We start from the raw sequence: 13,754 nt of genomic DNA on the forward strand, positions 1-13,754 counted from the left end.
CCCAGGCTGCCCTGGCAGACCCCCCCCCCCACATTTCCCTCCGGGAGGAGCCTGGGTACCCTCGTGGTGAGAGGAGAACACAGGAGCCCCCCTGCCTGCCTGCCCACCGGGGGCCACAAGCGGCAGAGCGAATCCAGCTGGCTTCCGCCTCCCGGCCCTGCTGGGCGGGGACCCCAGGCCTCCACACGCGGGGCTCCACCCTAGTCCTTTTGGTTCATTTCGAGCCAGGGTCTTGCTGAGGAGAACTTGAGATCCTCCTGCCTCAGCCTCCTACAAGTGCAGCGGCAACAGGCGTGTGCCAGCTGATACCCGGCAAGGAGAGCGTTTTAAGGGCTTCCAAAACTGCCGGAGCTTGGCTGGTGGCCCCTGGACCCTGGCCAGGCAGGTACCTCAAGCCCAGCTCCTACCAGAGTCCAGGACGCACGTGGGCAGTTCTGCCAGGGTGCCAAGTGATCGCTGTGCCCAGGTCCGCTTGGTGGCAGCAGAGCTCGGAGATGGCCCGGAGTCCCCTGGAAAGCCCCCCGATGACACAGCACCAGAGAGCAGACACAGACTCCTGCCTGACCTCCCCGTGAATGTCCTCAATGGCACCTTCAGCGGGAGCCGATCCGGGGAAATAACCGACTGCAGTCAGGAGAGACCGCCGCTCCCTGGGGTGGGGGCTGTGGGGGGCGTCCGGCATGAGCACCCGTGCCCCCCACTTTATAGTCAAGAGTAGGACAAAAATAAGCCCCGTGGACAGGGTGCGGAGTCCACCTGCCATCCTGCAGTTCTGTTCACAGGGCGCGTGCCGGAGAAAGATGGGAGCCGGACGGGCAGTTCTTCCCGCCTACCGTTCAGCGATGGTGTCCGCAGGGTGTGCACCGGACGCGAGACGGGAGGTGCAATACATTCGGTCTCTGCCTCAGAGTCGCTCAGTGGAAGCCGCCCAGCGTGTGGTGACTATTTCTATCCCTATTTCCAGAGGCACAGATTCTATTGCTTGCAAGACGTCTGCTTCCATAGCTGAAGGTCCAGCGGGTTGTCCCCAAAACCGGCCACGCTGTGGGGAAACGCCTTCTGGCCGCAGAGGCGAGGCTCTAGTTCCCACACGAGCCACGCTTCTGTGCATCACTAGCTGGTCCCATAGTTGTGTGAGACGCTTTTTTGTGTGTGGAGTTTTTTTTTTTTTGGTAACAGGAATCGAACTCAGGACCTCTAGCTTGCCAGGCAGGCACTTACACTGCTGAGCTATATTCCCGGCCCTATGCAAGATCCTTTGGGTAAAAGTCACTGAGATCCCCCTCTAGGTATCTGTGCCACTACCTGTAAATCTATCATAGAAAAACATTTTTTAAATTCCATATAGGAAAAATCTTAGATTTCACACCCACGGCATGAGCAGCATGAGAGCAATGGAAATGAATTCTTTACTGCTTTTAAGGAGGCCAGCAAGAACCCACAGGCGGGGGGAGAAACCTGCCTAAGAGCATGACCACCTGGGCAGGAGTGTTCACAACAGCATGGAGCTCAGGAAGTGGAGAGAGCCCACGTGCACAAGTGTGTGCAAACCCCAGGCAGGCAACTGGCCACGTCCACTCCACGCATACCAACACCCATCCCACTGCGTACTGGAATATTACTTGCTCAGGAAAAGTAGTGGGGCTGTGTCACTGGGCACAGCATGGATGGACCTTGAGGACGCTGTGCCCAGTGAGAGGCACTAGACACAGAGGATGCACACAGTGGGCTCCCTGGACAGAAAACGCCCAGGACAGGTGACTCCAGAGACAGGAAATGGACTCAGGGGGCTGGAGAGGGAATGGGTGATTGCAATTCGGAAGGATGAGGCTTTCTTCTGGGTGATGGAACTAGGCAGAGGTGCTGTTCCATAAGTGACTAAGAGCCATTTCCATTGTACACTTTAAGTGAATTGTAGGACACATTTTTCAATAAGGCTGCTATATAAAAGTATATATGCTACATAAATAATAAAGCTATCCAATGCCCCTACAGAGCTGCTAGGTGCAACCCCACTGAATGTTAATGTAATTCATTAAATGGTAAAAAAATTTTATTTTTCTAAAAATTTTAAATTTCTTTTGATTTTTTGAGATGGGGTCCCAGGGTGGCCTTAAACTTCGGTGATCCTCCTGCCTCAGCCTCCCAGAGTGCTAGGATTCCAGGTGTGCGCCTCCACGCCTAGCCCTGACTCTCTGTTTTCATAAGGACACCAGAGCCAGCAATGGGGGTGCCTGTCTGTAATCCAGACACTCTGGGAGGCTGAGGCAGGAGGACTGCATGTTGGATGGACGACATCCTGTCTGTAAATAAAAATCACTGCCAAAAGGCCTGGGGTGTGTGGCTCACTGTGAAGCCCCCGGGTTCTGTACCCAGGTAATAATAATAATAATAGCAGCAGAATTCCAGATGATTCCAAGCTGCGCCCAGAAGTTGTGGCTCTTTTCGCAGGACCACAGGGACAGGAGCTTGGGGGCAAGAAGCTGTGAGCAGGCTGGCCAGCTCGGCCCCTCCTGTCTTCGCCCCAGGACTCACCGGCCAGGGCGGAGCCCCAGCTGCACGGGTGCCCCAACGCCAGGCTGGCGGGGCCACCCTGAGCCACTGCCACCGTGCGCACCCCGTCTCCGCCCTGTCCTGGACTCAGATTTGCCTTTTATAGCCTGGTTGATATTTAATCCCTAGAAGGGGTCAAAGGGCAGGAGGAGCCATGGCCCCAAGTGGAGGCTGCAGCACCCCTCTGCCATGCTGAGGCGCGGGGGTCACCAGCGAAACGCGAGGACCACAGCCAGATCGGAGGTCCCACGCCCTGAAAAGCAGGGGACACTGCTGGCCCCGCGGCAACCGGCCCAGCGCTTCCTGCGTGCGGGGCAGGCGGCTGTGGTGGTGCGGGCCTGTGATTCCAGCACTCAGGAGGCGGAGGCAGGAGGATCACTAGGAGTTCCAGGCCACATCCCGACTCACAGTAAACAAATAGCCCAGGCTGGACTGTAATTTGAGATCCTCCTGCCTCAGCCTCCCAGAGTGCTGGGATCACAGGTGTTTACTGTCACTCCGGGCTTCAGTTTTTATTTCTAAAGAGAGAGGTTAAATAGTTTGCTGTCCTCAGAGAAGTCTGTAGCCTTTCAAAGGGTATTTTTTATCTCTCTCCCATCTACTAGCTTTCAGGGGGCCCAGAGGCAGGCACAGACATGGGGCTCTCGGCCTGCAAACACAATCTTCTTCTGCAGGGCCGGTGCTGCAGTCTGGTGATCCCAGCCCTCAGGAGGCTGAGGCAGGAGGATCGCTGTGAGTTCAAGACCAGCCTGGGCTACAAAGCAAGCTCCAGGCCAGCCTGCACTGCACAGTGAGACCCTGCCTCAGAAAGACAATTAAAAATAAAAGCGGAAATTTATTCTTTACAATTCAGAGCCTGGAAGGCCAGGGCCAGGTCTGGGCAGGGCCGCTCCCTCGTCTCCCAGCTTCTGGGTTCGGAGTCCCTCAGTCTCGGGCCCCAGGGCCCCGGTGTTAGAAACCTTCTTCTCTCGAAGTGTGTGAGTCAAATCTGTGTCTCTCTCCCCTCCCCCTTCCTTCCTCTGTGCAGTACCCGGCTTGAACCCAGGGCTTTTCTCTGCAAATCTGAGACCAGCCTGGGCTGCAAAGGCAGCTCAAGGCCAGCCTGAACTGCACAGCGAGACTCTGTCTCAAAAGCAAAAAAACAAAAACAAAACGAGAAAGAAACAAAAAGAAAAAGAGGAAAACAACTCCGCGTGCCCCAGGGGCAGCCCGGAGCGCACAGGACCTGCACAGCGCTCGCAGCTGCAGGCCTGGGACGCGGGAGGCCAGCTCCACCCTGGCAGGTGGCCAGGCCACCCGGTGCAGCCAGCCCCGCCCCCCGCAGGTGACAGCATCGGATGACATTTGAGTGGAAGGGTAGGAGGGGGCGGGGAGATGAGCAGGCGGGCGGCCTGCAGCCACCGCCCCGTGACGCGGAGTGCACCGCGTGGCTTCTAACACCTGAAAGCCAGAAGGACCTGCAGGTGGGAGGGAGGCGGGGGAGGCCCAAAAGGCCAGAGGTGACTCAGCGACTCGGCGACTCCTGCCCACGCACAGGACAGAAACCCAAGCGCGGGCCAGGTGCGCGGCAAGAGCAGAGTGACACCAGGGTCCCCGGTGACGCACATCCCGGGCCGCGGGCTCACGTGTCCCCGCGTGGGTCCCCACCTGTCCGCCGGCAGCGCCTGCCTCACGCGACTGGGAGCTCGGGCTGCACCTGACCCTCCGGCTGCCCTGCCCAGCCCCCCCCCCCAGCGCCCCTCGGCCGGCTCCGGCCCTCCTCGCACCTGCCTGCATGCTGGCGACACAGCCACCACTGAGCTGCCCCAAGCTGGATCCTCCAGACCCGCCCGCTGAGATTTGCATAATATAAAATTAACCTTGTTTTTCGGTCCTGGTGGTGGAAGCCAAGGCCTTGCACTGAGCTCCAGCCCTGTGTAGATACTTTTAAAACTTTTGCGATAGGGTGTTGCTGAGTCACTTAGTGGCCCAGGCCGGGCTCCGCCTGGCCTGCCACCTCCTGCCTCAGCCTCCCACTGCGCTGGGATAACAGGCTCGCACCACCCTGGGCTGCAACACTGACCTTTTTAAAAGTGAACGTTCCCAACACTGTACAACCTGTTTCATTCCAAGACACCCCATCACCCCAAAAGAAGCCCTATCTGTCCCATGAGCGATCATCTCTCCCCTCCCCTGCTGGGCACCCCGGAATCCACGTCCTGTCTGGATTTATCGATGCTGGGCGTTCCCTGTCCTTGCTGTGTTTCTCGTGCCTGGCGTCTCCCACTGAGCACGGCGTCCTCAAGGCCCCCGCAAGCTGTGGCGAGTGTCACAGCCGCGCTCCCTTCCGTGGCTGGACCCGTCCGATGACAGCTGTTCCGATCTCCAGGGTGCAGAGACGCCAGGACCCCGCCCCTACCTTGCCCCAGGCCACGCCCCCGGCCCTGCGCACCTGCGCAGTTGGCTTTCGTGTAGCTTTTCCCGAGAACTGGCAGGTGCAGAGCTAACTGCGTCTCTCTGTCCCCGGTAATCGGTGCTCTCTTCTCTCTCTGTCCCCAGCCTGGGCACAGAGAGAAAAGGCAAAGGCCAGGCCTAGCCTCCCTCAAGACGGGCTCCTGCCCCCCCCAAGTCTGCAAGGCCTCCCTCCCGCACCAGCCCCCCAGCTTCGAGGAAGCGCCATTTGGCTCGCAGATGGCACTCGGCCTTTCCCTCTGCCCTAGCTGGCCCCAGGCCACCAACAGCCAGCGGCCTCGTCGTCACCAGCTGTGTCCCGGGCCGCCCCCTCTGGCTCCTCCCTCCTGGAGCTGGGCAGGATCAGGGCTCCTTCCAGAAAGCTGCGCGCAGGAAGGGGCGCCCTGCGGGCTGCAGGCCAAACCCCGCCGTGCGCGTTGGTGATTTGTGTGCCCAGATTTATATGTGAAAGTTCTGACCTCAGCAGGCGACCTAAAATCAGGCGACTGCAGATGAAATGAGCTCAGACCCACGTGGGGCCAACGGGTGCACGCCTGCCTGCCACGCCAGCACTCTGGGAAGCTGAGGCAGGAGGACTGCAAATTGGAGCCCACTGGGCAACTCAGTGAGACCCTGTCTCAAAATTAAAAAAAAAAAAAGAAAAGAAAAGAAATTAAAGGGCTCAGCGCAAAGCCCTGGGCTCGGCTTCCAATGCCCAAGGCTAGCAGGGCAGGGGCTCTGGGTGCATTTCTCCCCCCCACCCCCCGGGGTTGGGTGCAGCCCGGCTGGGGTACATGCAATGACCCCCAGCGCCCTGACCCAAGCGTCTCTGTTCCCATCGACAGCACAGGAGAGCAACTGGAACCCAGGGACCCCCAGGGTGCCAGGGTAGTCGGTCTCCCCGCTCCCACCCCGACCCTCACCCAACGGCCTGGCGAGACGCGCTCGGAAACGCGGGGTGGGCGGCGCTGACGGAGCGCGGGGCGCGGGCTCTGCACGTGGCCTGACTTCAGGGGTCAGGAATGCCGCGCAGCCCGCGTCTAGACAGCCGGGCCCGCTGCCCTGCGGGGGGCCGCGCCTATGAACGGGCTGTGCTGCCCCCTGGCGGCCGCGCGCTGCAGCGACGGAGCGAGCACGTTGGTGGGGGCGGGGCCAGGGCTGGGGCGTCGCGGGGACCCGGTGCAGCTGGGCAGGGAAGACCCAGCCAACCTCCCTCTGGGTGGGTACGGTGGTGCACACCTGTCAGCTCAGCACTCTGGGAGGCTGAAGCAGAAGGATCTCAAGTTCCGGCCCAGCCCGGACAAATGAGTGACTTCTTGAGACCCTATCTCTAAATTAAAAAAAAAAAAAGTTAAAAAAAAGGGGCTGGGCTTCAGACAAAGAAAAGCTTGCCTCAAGGTAACAATTCAGTAGTATAATGCCCCCCGAATTACTTTTTTTTTTTTGGTACCAGTGCTCGAACTCAGGACCTTACACCTGCCAGCAAGGCGCTGTGGTGCTGAGCTGTACACCCCGCCCTTTTCCCTTTTTTATAACTGGGTTGACCTTCTCCTTGGGCTCTGTGCACCCTGGAGCCAGGTCATTCTCATGGGGGCTAAGCGGCATCACTGAACTCCACCCACCTTATGCTAGGAGCTCCCCCCAGTCATGACAGCCATATGTGTCCCCAGACATGGCCTGGTGTCCCCTGCCAAGCAGGATCACTCTGATTTAGCTCAGCGGTATAAGCGCCTGCCTGGGGAGCAACATTGTGAGTTCAATCCCCGTACTAAAAAAAGAAAAAGACAGAGAGAGAGACCTGTTTCGCTTTTATTTTGCAGTTCTGGGGATTGACCCCAGGGCCTTTGCACTGAGTTTCACCCTCAGACCCAACGGTGTTTATTTTTCTCTTTGAGACAGGGATTTATTAAGTGGCTAAACTGCCCAGGCTGGGCTGGAACTTGCCTCAGCCTCCCAGAGTGCTGGGATGACAGGCCTGCATGAGTAGCACAGGACCAGGAGAGGGGACCCTCTGAAATCCCAGCAATCCTCTGTTTGTATCAATAAAGTTTTACTGGCGCAGGCCACACCCACCTGGAAGGCCACCTGGAAGCCACGCCCACCACAGAGTGAGTCTCACGCAGTTTCTGATCCTCCAAGCGCAGTTTCTGATCCTCAAACCGAGCACTAGGGACCACCTGGACTTTAAGGGACAGACTGCCAACCCCTGGTGGGGACGGTTCCCAGGGAGGGGAAGTCATTAGCTAGGGACAGAAACAGAGACACAGACATGCAGGCCACCACCCGAGCCTGTAAAATAGACTCTTTGGCTTGGAAATCCAGCAGGGCTGAGTGGCCCCGAGGCGGAAGGGACTCAGGGCCAGGGACAGTCGGGGGTGGGGCCGAGGGGCAAGGACTGGGTGCTCTCCCGGGAGCACCCTGGGCAGTGCGGGTGTGAGCAGGGTCCCCGGCTTCCGAGCCAGGGGCTCCCAGTGTGACAGTCACCAGTGACCCCAAGTTCTGTCCTCTAATGTCAGAACTGCTCCAGTTGATGATCGCCAGCCCGGACAAGAACCAGCATCATTCAGGGAGACCCGGCCCCGTCCATCCCTCGGACCCAGAAACCTCCAGGCTGGATGTGGCGGCACACACCCATCCTTTGGGAGGCTGAGGCAGGAGGATTGCAAGTTCCAGCAGAGCCCGGATGACTTGGCAAGAGCCTGTCTCAAAGTAAGCTTAAAAAGGCCTGGGGGTTCGGCTTCCTGCAAAGGCCCTGGGGTTCCATCTCCAGTGCGGAGACAGGGAGTGGAGGGGGAGGAGTCATGTGATAACAGAGGGAGAGACAGGGTGAGGGGACCCCAGCCCCAGGCAGGCAGGAAGGAGCTTCCTCGGAGCCTCAGCCCGGTGGCCCAGGTCTGGGTTTGGGACCTCGGCCCCAGAGCTGTGACAACATAGAGGTCTCCAACTTTAAAGCCTCTGGGCACGTGGCCTGTGTCACGGCAGTACCAGGCAGGTACTGCGTACCCAGTGGCTTCCGTGCTGTGCTGGGCTGGGCCCCGGGGCTTCACGCCGAGCTGCACCCCAATCTCTTCACCATTTCCTTTGAGACTGGGTCTTGCTGAGTTGCCCAGGTCGAGCTTGAATTGTGGATCCTCCTGCCTCAGCCTCCCCAAGCGCTGGCATTACAGGCCTGCGCCCCCCTCCCCCAACTTGAACGTTCTTTTTCTTTCTATGAGGGCAGATTATCATCACTGCCACCGACCCCAGGCCCCAGGCTGGAGAGCACGGGCTCACCCCTGCTGTCCTGGTGCCCTGCGGCCCTTAGAGCAGCTCTGGGCAGGGAGCATGGTGCATTCTGGGGAAATCAGTGGCCCAAAGGGCCTCGGTATGCGTGCGGAGTGCTAGGCCTCTTCTGAAACTCGGAGATGGCCAGGTCAGGCGCCTTGGGGAAGGGGACACAGCTGAGAGGGAACCCCGAGCTGCCCTCTGAGGCTTCCCGCTGCGGTGGTGATAAAAGCCAGCTTCCTCCTGGAGGCACGCGGGCCCAGGGCAGGTGGCAGGGCCTGGGCACGTCTTGATCCAGGGCAGTGTTCAGAAGGTGGTCAGAGGACCAGAGGCTGGGCTCAGGACAGGCTGGGCACTGTGCCCAGAAGCACCCCAAACAGGGAGACAGTGACTATTTGTGCACCTGGGTCTACTGTAACACAAGCTTCCCAACAGCCCGAACGTGGGAACAGCTCCCGTGTCACAGATGGACAGAGGGACACACAGCCAAGCCCAGTCACAGACTGGAATATTATATGCCCAGGAAAAGGAGTGCAGCTGTGTCACCGCCACAGTGTGGCTGGACCTAAAGGAAACCGTGCTCAGTGAGAGACGCCGGACACAGATGGCCACACAGCATGCGCTCTGTGGACAGAAAGCACCCAGGACGGAGAAATGAAGACTCCGGGTGCTGGGGCTGAAGAGGAAAAAGTTGGCGGTGTCTCATGGGTTCAGCTTGGGAGATAGAAAGTTCTGGAAGTGAACGGTGGTGACAGCCACGCAAGGCGCTCAGTGCCACTGAGCTGGGCGCCTGGACAGTTACAACGTCGCATGTTATTAGCTGGTGTGGTGGCGCATGTGTGTCATCCAGGGTCTGGGAGGCTGAGGCAGGAGCATCGCAGGTCTGAGTTCAGCCTGGGCCACTTCGTGCGCCCTCGTCTCAAAATAAGAAATAAGAAATAAACAAGAAGGGCCAGGGACACCGCTCAGCACCCTGCAGGGCCGGGCCACCCGCGCGGCCCGCAGGACTCTGGAGACACAGTCACGGCCGCCACCTCCCTTCCCTCCGTCGCCGGCTCCTCCGGCCTCAAGGACAGCCACTGCCGGCAGCTGGCCAGGCCGCCCGCTCCGTGTGCCCTCCCGAGGCTCGGAGCTCCCGGGCACACGTGGGTCGGAGGGTGACCGCGCCCGCCCGGCCTCCGTTGCAGGCACGGCTGTGAATCAGCCGGGCGTCAGTCAGGGCGCGGGGACAGAATGTCCCGCTCCAGGAGCGCTGAGCTCAGCCCTCGCGGGCGGCTGGCTCAGCAGCGGAGCCGAGTCCCCGGGCACCCCGGCGGTCCTGGTCCCGGCCACCAGTCGGTGACTGACGCCTCGCCCCACAGCCCGCTGCCTGCTCTCTCTTCTTGGCCCCCTTTATTCTCTTATTTTGCAGCATGAGATCAACCCCAGGACTCGCCCGTCTCATTCGTCCTTGCCAGGCGCCCAGGCTGCCTCAGTGCCAAACCCTCCTGCCTCAGCCTCCTGAGTGGTGAGGATGACAGCACCACACCGGGCTCATTTCTTCTCTCTCTCACTCTCTAGCTATCGTGGAGGCTTTGCACCAGATCCCTGACCTCATCGAACCCATGGTCTGGCCCGGGTGACAGTCACAGCTAATTTAAATGTCACCAGTTGTCATCTGGCTCCAGGCAAGTGACTCAGCTATTTTCTCATCTTTGGAATGGAGATAATTAACTCTGTTTCAAGGCAGAAAGTGTATGGGTCAGCCACAGCCTCGTAACAAATCACCAAAGTGATGCCCACGTACAGCTCGGCTCAGTTGGGTCCTCTTCTCGGAGTCTCCCAAGCCTGAGCCTTGGCATTGGCTGTGCTGAGTTCTTGTCTAGAAGTTGGGGTGCTCTGCTCAGCCCCACTGGGCTGCTGTGAGGGTCTCTTTCCTTGGTGGTGTGGGGAAGAAGCCCTTGTCCTGCTGGCTGCTGAGAGGGGCTCGGTGCCAACCAGAGGCCACTCTGGGCCTTTGCCTTGTGGTCTCCACAGGCTGCTTACAAATTGACTATTTGTTTTTTGTTATTGTGGCACTGGGGGTTGAACCTAGCATCCTCCCACTGAGCTCCATTCCCAGCCCTTTGTACTTCTGATTTTGGAACAGGGTCTCCCTGAGTTACTAAGCTGCTCAGGCTGGCCTTGAACTTGCAGCCCTCCGGCCTCACCTCCCAGAGTGCTGCCACGCCAGGTACCTTCTTTATTGGGGCTGGCAGGAGAATTCAGGAGCCTCTTAGACACCTCCTTCACCTCCATCCCTCCCCTTGAGGTAAAAATGTGACAAAATCTCCCTTTTCACCCCCTCCTGTGTGCGCCCCTGAGGAGCAGGAAGCATTTCCACACCACCCTTGATGCAGCTAAAATGTGTCATCTTGCAAACTGGAAATCCGGGGGACCCATGGGACAGTGACTCCCCACCCCCAGCTCATAACGTCTTTTAATAATCCTTTTCAGGCTGTGACATCAGCCTGAGCCCGGGCGTGACAGCCCCGGCTCCTGGTGGTCAGTCCCAACAGTGGCCTGAGCCGCGGACATGCTGCGCGGCGACGCCCACCCGCAAGGAGCCCCTTCCGCCCTCCTGGCGCCCCCGGGGCTCTGCAGCCCTCCGTCACCCCCACGCGTGCTCTGGGTCTGCTCGGGCTTCCTGGCCAGCTGGGCCCGCCGGGCACTGAGCAGGGGGCACGTGGGCGACGCTGGGGCTCCTTCCACCCCCACCAGGGGTCCCCACTCCTGGATGGCAGATGGGAACCTCACTGGGCCTCGATTTACAAGTCAGGAAAATGGGGCAGTCATGGCTCTAGGAGGACAGCTGGGCCCTCAGGGCTCAGAGGAGCAGAGCGGTGCGAGGTCCCGTGGCAGGGGCGCTGCGGGCATTTGGGGGCGGGCCCAGTGGGTATCGTCGGGTGGGGGCCAGTGACATCCCCCCAAAATCCTGGCAGCTGTGAACAGCTGCTGGGGGCAAAACGATGCCCAGATAAGACCCCCTCAATCAAGGGGTGCCAGGGACCCCAAGTGACCTCCTCCGCGCATACCGCGACTGCCTGCCCCGCTGAGGTCCTGAGACAGCGCCCCCAGTGTCACCCCCCTGGGGGGGGCAGAAGGCTCAGACCCAGCAGCCGGGTCCCCGGATAGCCCCCCCCCCCGTTCCTTCACTGGTGGGGGGCGCCCAGGGCACCCCGGCTGGCTCCAGAGCTCCCCAGATGTGACAGCTGCACGGGCCTGAGACCTTGCTCAGTGGCCCCTGCGGACAGCACTGCCCTCAGGTGACCCCCGTGCAGACAGCGGCCCCGGAACGGCTTGTCCAGGAGAGAACTGATAACAGACACGCCCGGGACCAGAGGGGCCCGCAGGGGACATCCAGGGCCAGCCGGGCCCGGCCTCTCAGCACTGGGCACAGCGGAAAGGGCTGAGCTCAGCCGGGCGTGGAGACGCAGGCCTGTAAGCCCTGCACTCAGGAGGCCGAGGCAGGAGGATTGCCGCGAGTTCGAGACCAGCCTGGCTACACAGTGAGCTCAAGGCAGCCTGGACTGCACAGCGAGACCCTGCCTCAAAAAGACAAAAAAAACAGACAGACAGACGGAAAGACAAACCTCAGCTCTCTTAAGACCACCCGCACAGCGCGCCCGTCCCTTGAACTCGCGCTCCTCCCCTGCCCCCTGCTGGCCGCTGGCGGTAACTGCAGCCCCGCCCACCCTGGGCTGGGGGCGGCTGGGGGCGGCTGCGCACCGCCCTGCACTGACCCCATCGGCAGCCCTTTTCAGCTTTTAGGTGGAGACAGGGTCTCACTAAAGTGCCCAGACTGACCCCGAACTGGCGACCCTCCTGCATCCGCCTCTCCTAGGGTCAGGATTACAGCCCCCTCTGCACCCCAGAAAGTCAAAGCAGCTGATGCAGCCCTGCGGCTGTGGCCTCCCGGGTGCACAGGGCTGTCCTGCAGACTGCGGCTCAGGGAAGAAGGCCCAGCCTGCAGGCGCCGGGCTCTGCGGGGTGAGGAGGAGCCCACGCTGCCTGTCCCGTGCTTTGGGGGAGCTAAAGGGCTGAGCATGGCTGGCGCTGGCACTGCTACTGCTGTGTTTGTTGATAGAGTAGGAAAAGCCTCGGTCGCCCTCCACAAAAGCTCCATGCGTCCCCGGGTCACAGAGAAAGGGACCTGATCCCAGGCCCCACAGCAGGGGTCTCGGGCTCCACATGACCAACCTTGGCCCCGACCCGCGCCATGCCAGGAGCTCCCAAGGACACCCACACAGTGTCCCTCTTCACACCTGTCATCCAAATACAAAGGGAGGCTGAGGCGGGAGGATCTCTGCACGTCCAAGGCCAGCCTGAGCTTCGCAGGGAGACCTTATCTTATAATTAAGCCCTGAATGAGGTAGAGAGGGTCTGGGGGCTCTGACCCACTTTCTACCTTTTTTTTTCATTTCTACAGGAAGTGAGAGCGTATCCCAGCCCCACACCAACAACCCAAGTGGGGGCGACGCTCGCTGGCATCTCTCTCATGGCACCCCCATAGGTGCCCTGCCAGTGCCCCCCGGCTTTTCCCTTCTCTCCACAATCCTAACACAAAGTTAAGCAGTCGGAGGTGGTGTCACACGCCTGTCACCCCAGCGCTCTGGGAGGCTGAGGCAGGAAGGCTGCAAGTCCAAGTCCAGCCTGGGCACTTAGTAACTCAGCAAGACCCTGTCTCAAAATTTAAACAAGAGCAGAGAGGCCCCCGCCAGGCCCTGTCTGGCCCTGGAATTCTGGCGTAACGGGTCACCCCTGCCTGGAATGCCATGTGTCCTGCTGTCCTGCTGAGGCCCTGACTGGACGCGGTCACCAATCTCCCCTCAGAACTGGAAGCCAAACCAACCTTTCTTCTTTATAAAACACCCTGCCTCCTGCACTCTGTTACAGCACCAGAAAGTGGACTGAGACCACAGCTTTCAGCTCGACGTCCCAGCCCAGACTTAGCTCTGCCCTCAGCAATTGCTGTGCCCTTCATGAAAATGGGCCAGGGGTGCGGAAGACCAAGCACAGTCCTTGCCATCCCTGGAGGAGACCAGCCCTCAGATACCCAGCATGACCAGGACATCGTGCCCAGAGGAGCGAAGACAGATATGAGGGGACCTACCTGTGTGTGAGATCTTGTCCCCAGCCAGGTTCCGGCCCCAGGGCTTTGCTTCCTAGGGGAAAACACAGTGTGTGAATCTGGGCCCCGTGGAGGGAAGAGCCGGGCATGGCAGACAAGCGGGAGCCTGAATTTGCACAACCTCAGGATGTGTGTGTGTGTGTGTGTGTGTGTGTGTGTGTGTGTGTTGTAGCGCTGGGGATGGAAGCCAAGGTTCTCTCACTGAGCAGCACCCCCAGGCTTTTTCACCTTTTGAGACGGATCTTGCGAAGCCCCTAAGTTGCCCAGGCTGGGCTGAAACTTGAGATCCTCCTGCCTCAGCCTCCCAGAGTGCTGGATGACAGGTGCTTGTTACCACTCAGCAAAGACTGTGACACAA

General features: G+C 59.9%; 1 protein-coding gene across 4 annotated transcripts in view; it reads right to left on the reverse strand.

Moving 5' to 3' along the window:
* Window positions 1-13,754, reverse strand: part of Gng7 (G protein subunit gamma 7) — a 69,130-nt gene that overhangs the window by 34,151 nt on the left and 21,225 nt on the right. For 2 of the 4 annotated variants that reach the window (XM_003461041.5, XM_023563005.2), the window contains exon 2: window positions 13,379-13,430. The exons of the other annotated variants lie outside the window; for them this stretch is intronic. The gene's annotated coding sequence lies outside the window, so the exon portion shown is untranslated. The remainder of the gene's footprint in view (window positions 1-13,378; window positions 13,431-13,754) is intronic. 4 annotated transcript variants of the gene reach the window in all.

The sequence above is a fragment of the Cavia porcellus genome, unplaced genomic scaffold (genome assembly GCF_034190915.1).
Source record: "Cavia porcellus strain 051 isolate PalLab524CR breed Dunkin Hartley unplaced genomic scaffold, mCavPor4.1 scaffold_17, whole genome shotgun sequence".
Classification (NCBI taxonomy): Eukaryota; Metazoa; Chordata; class Mammalia; order Rodentia; family Caviidae; genus Cavia; species Cavia porcellus.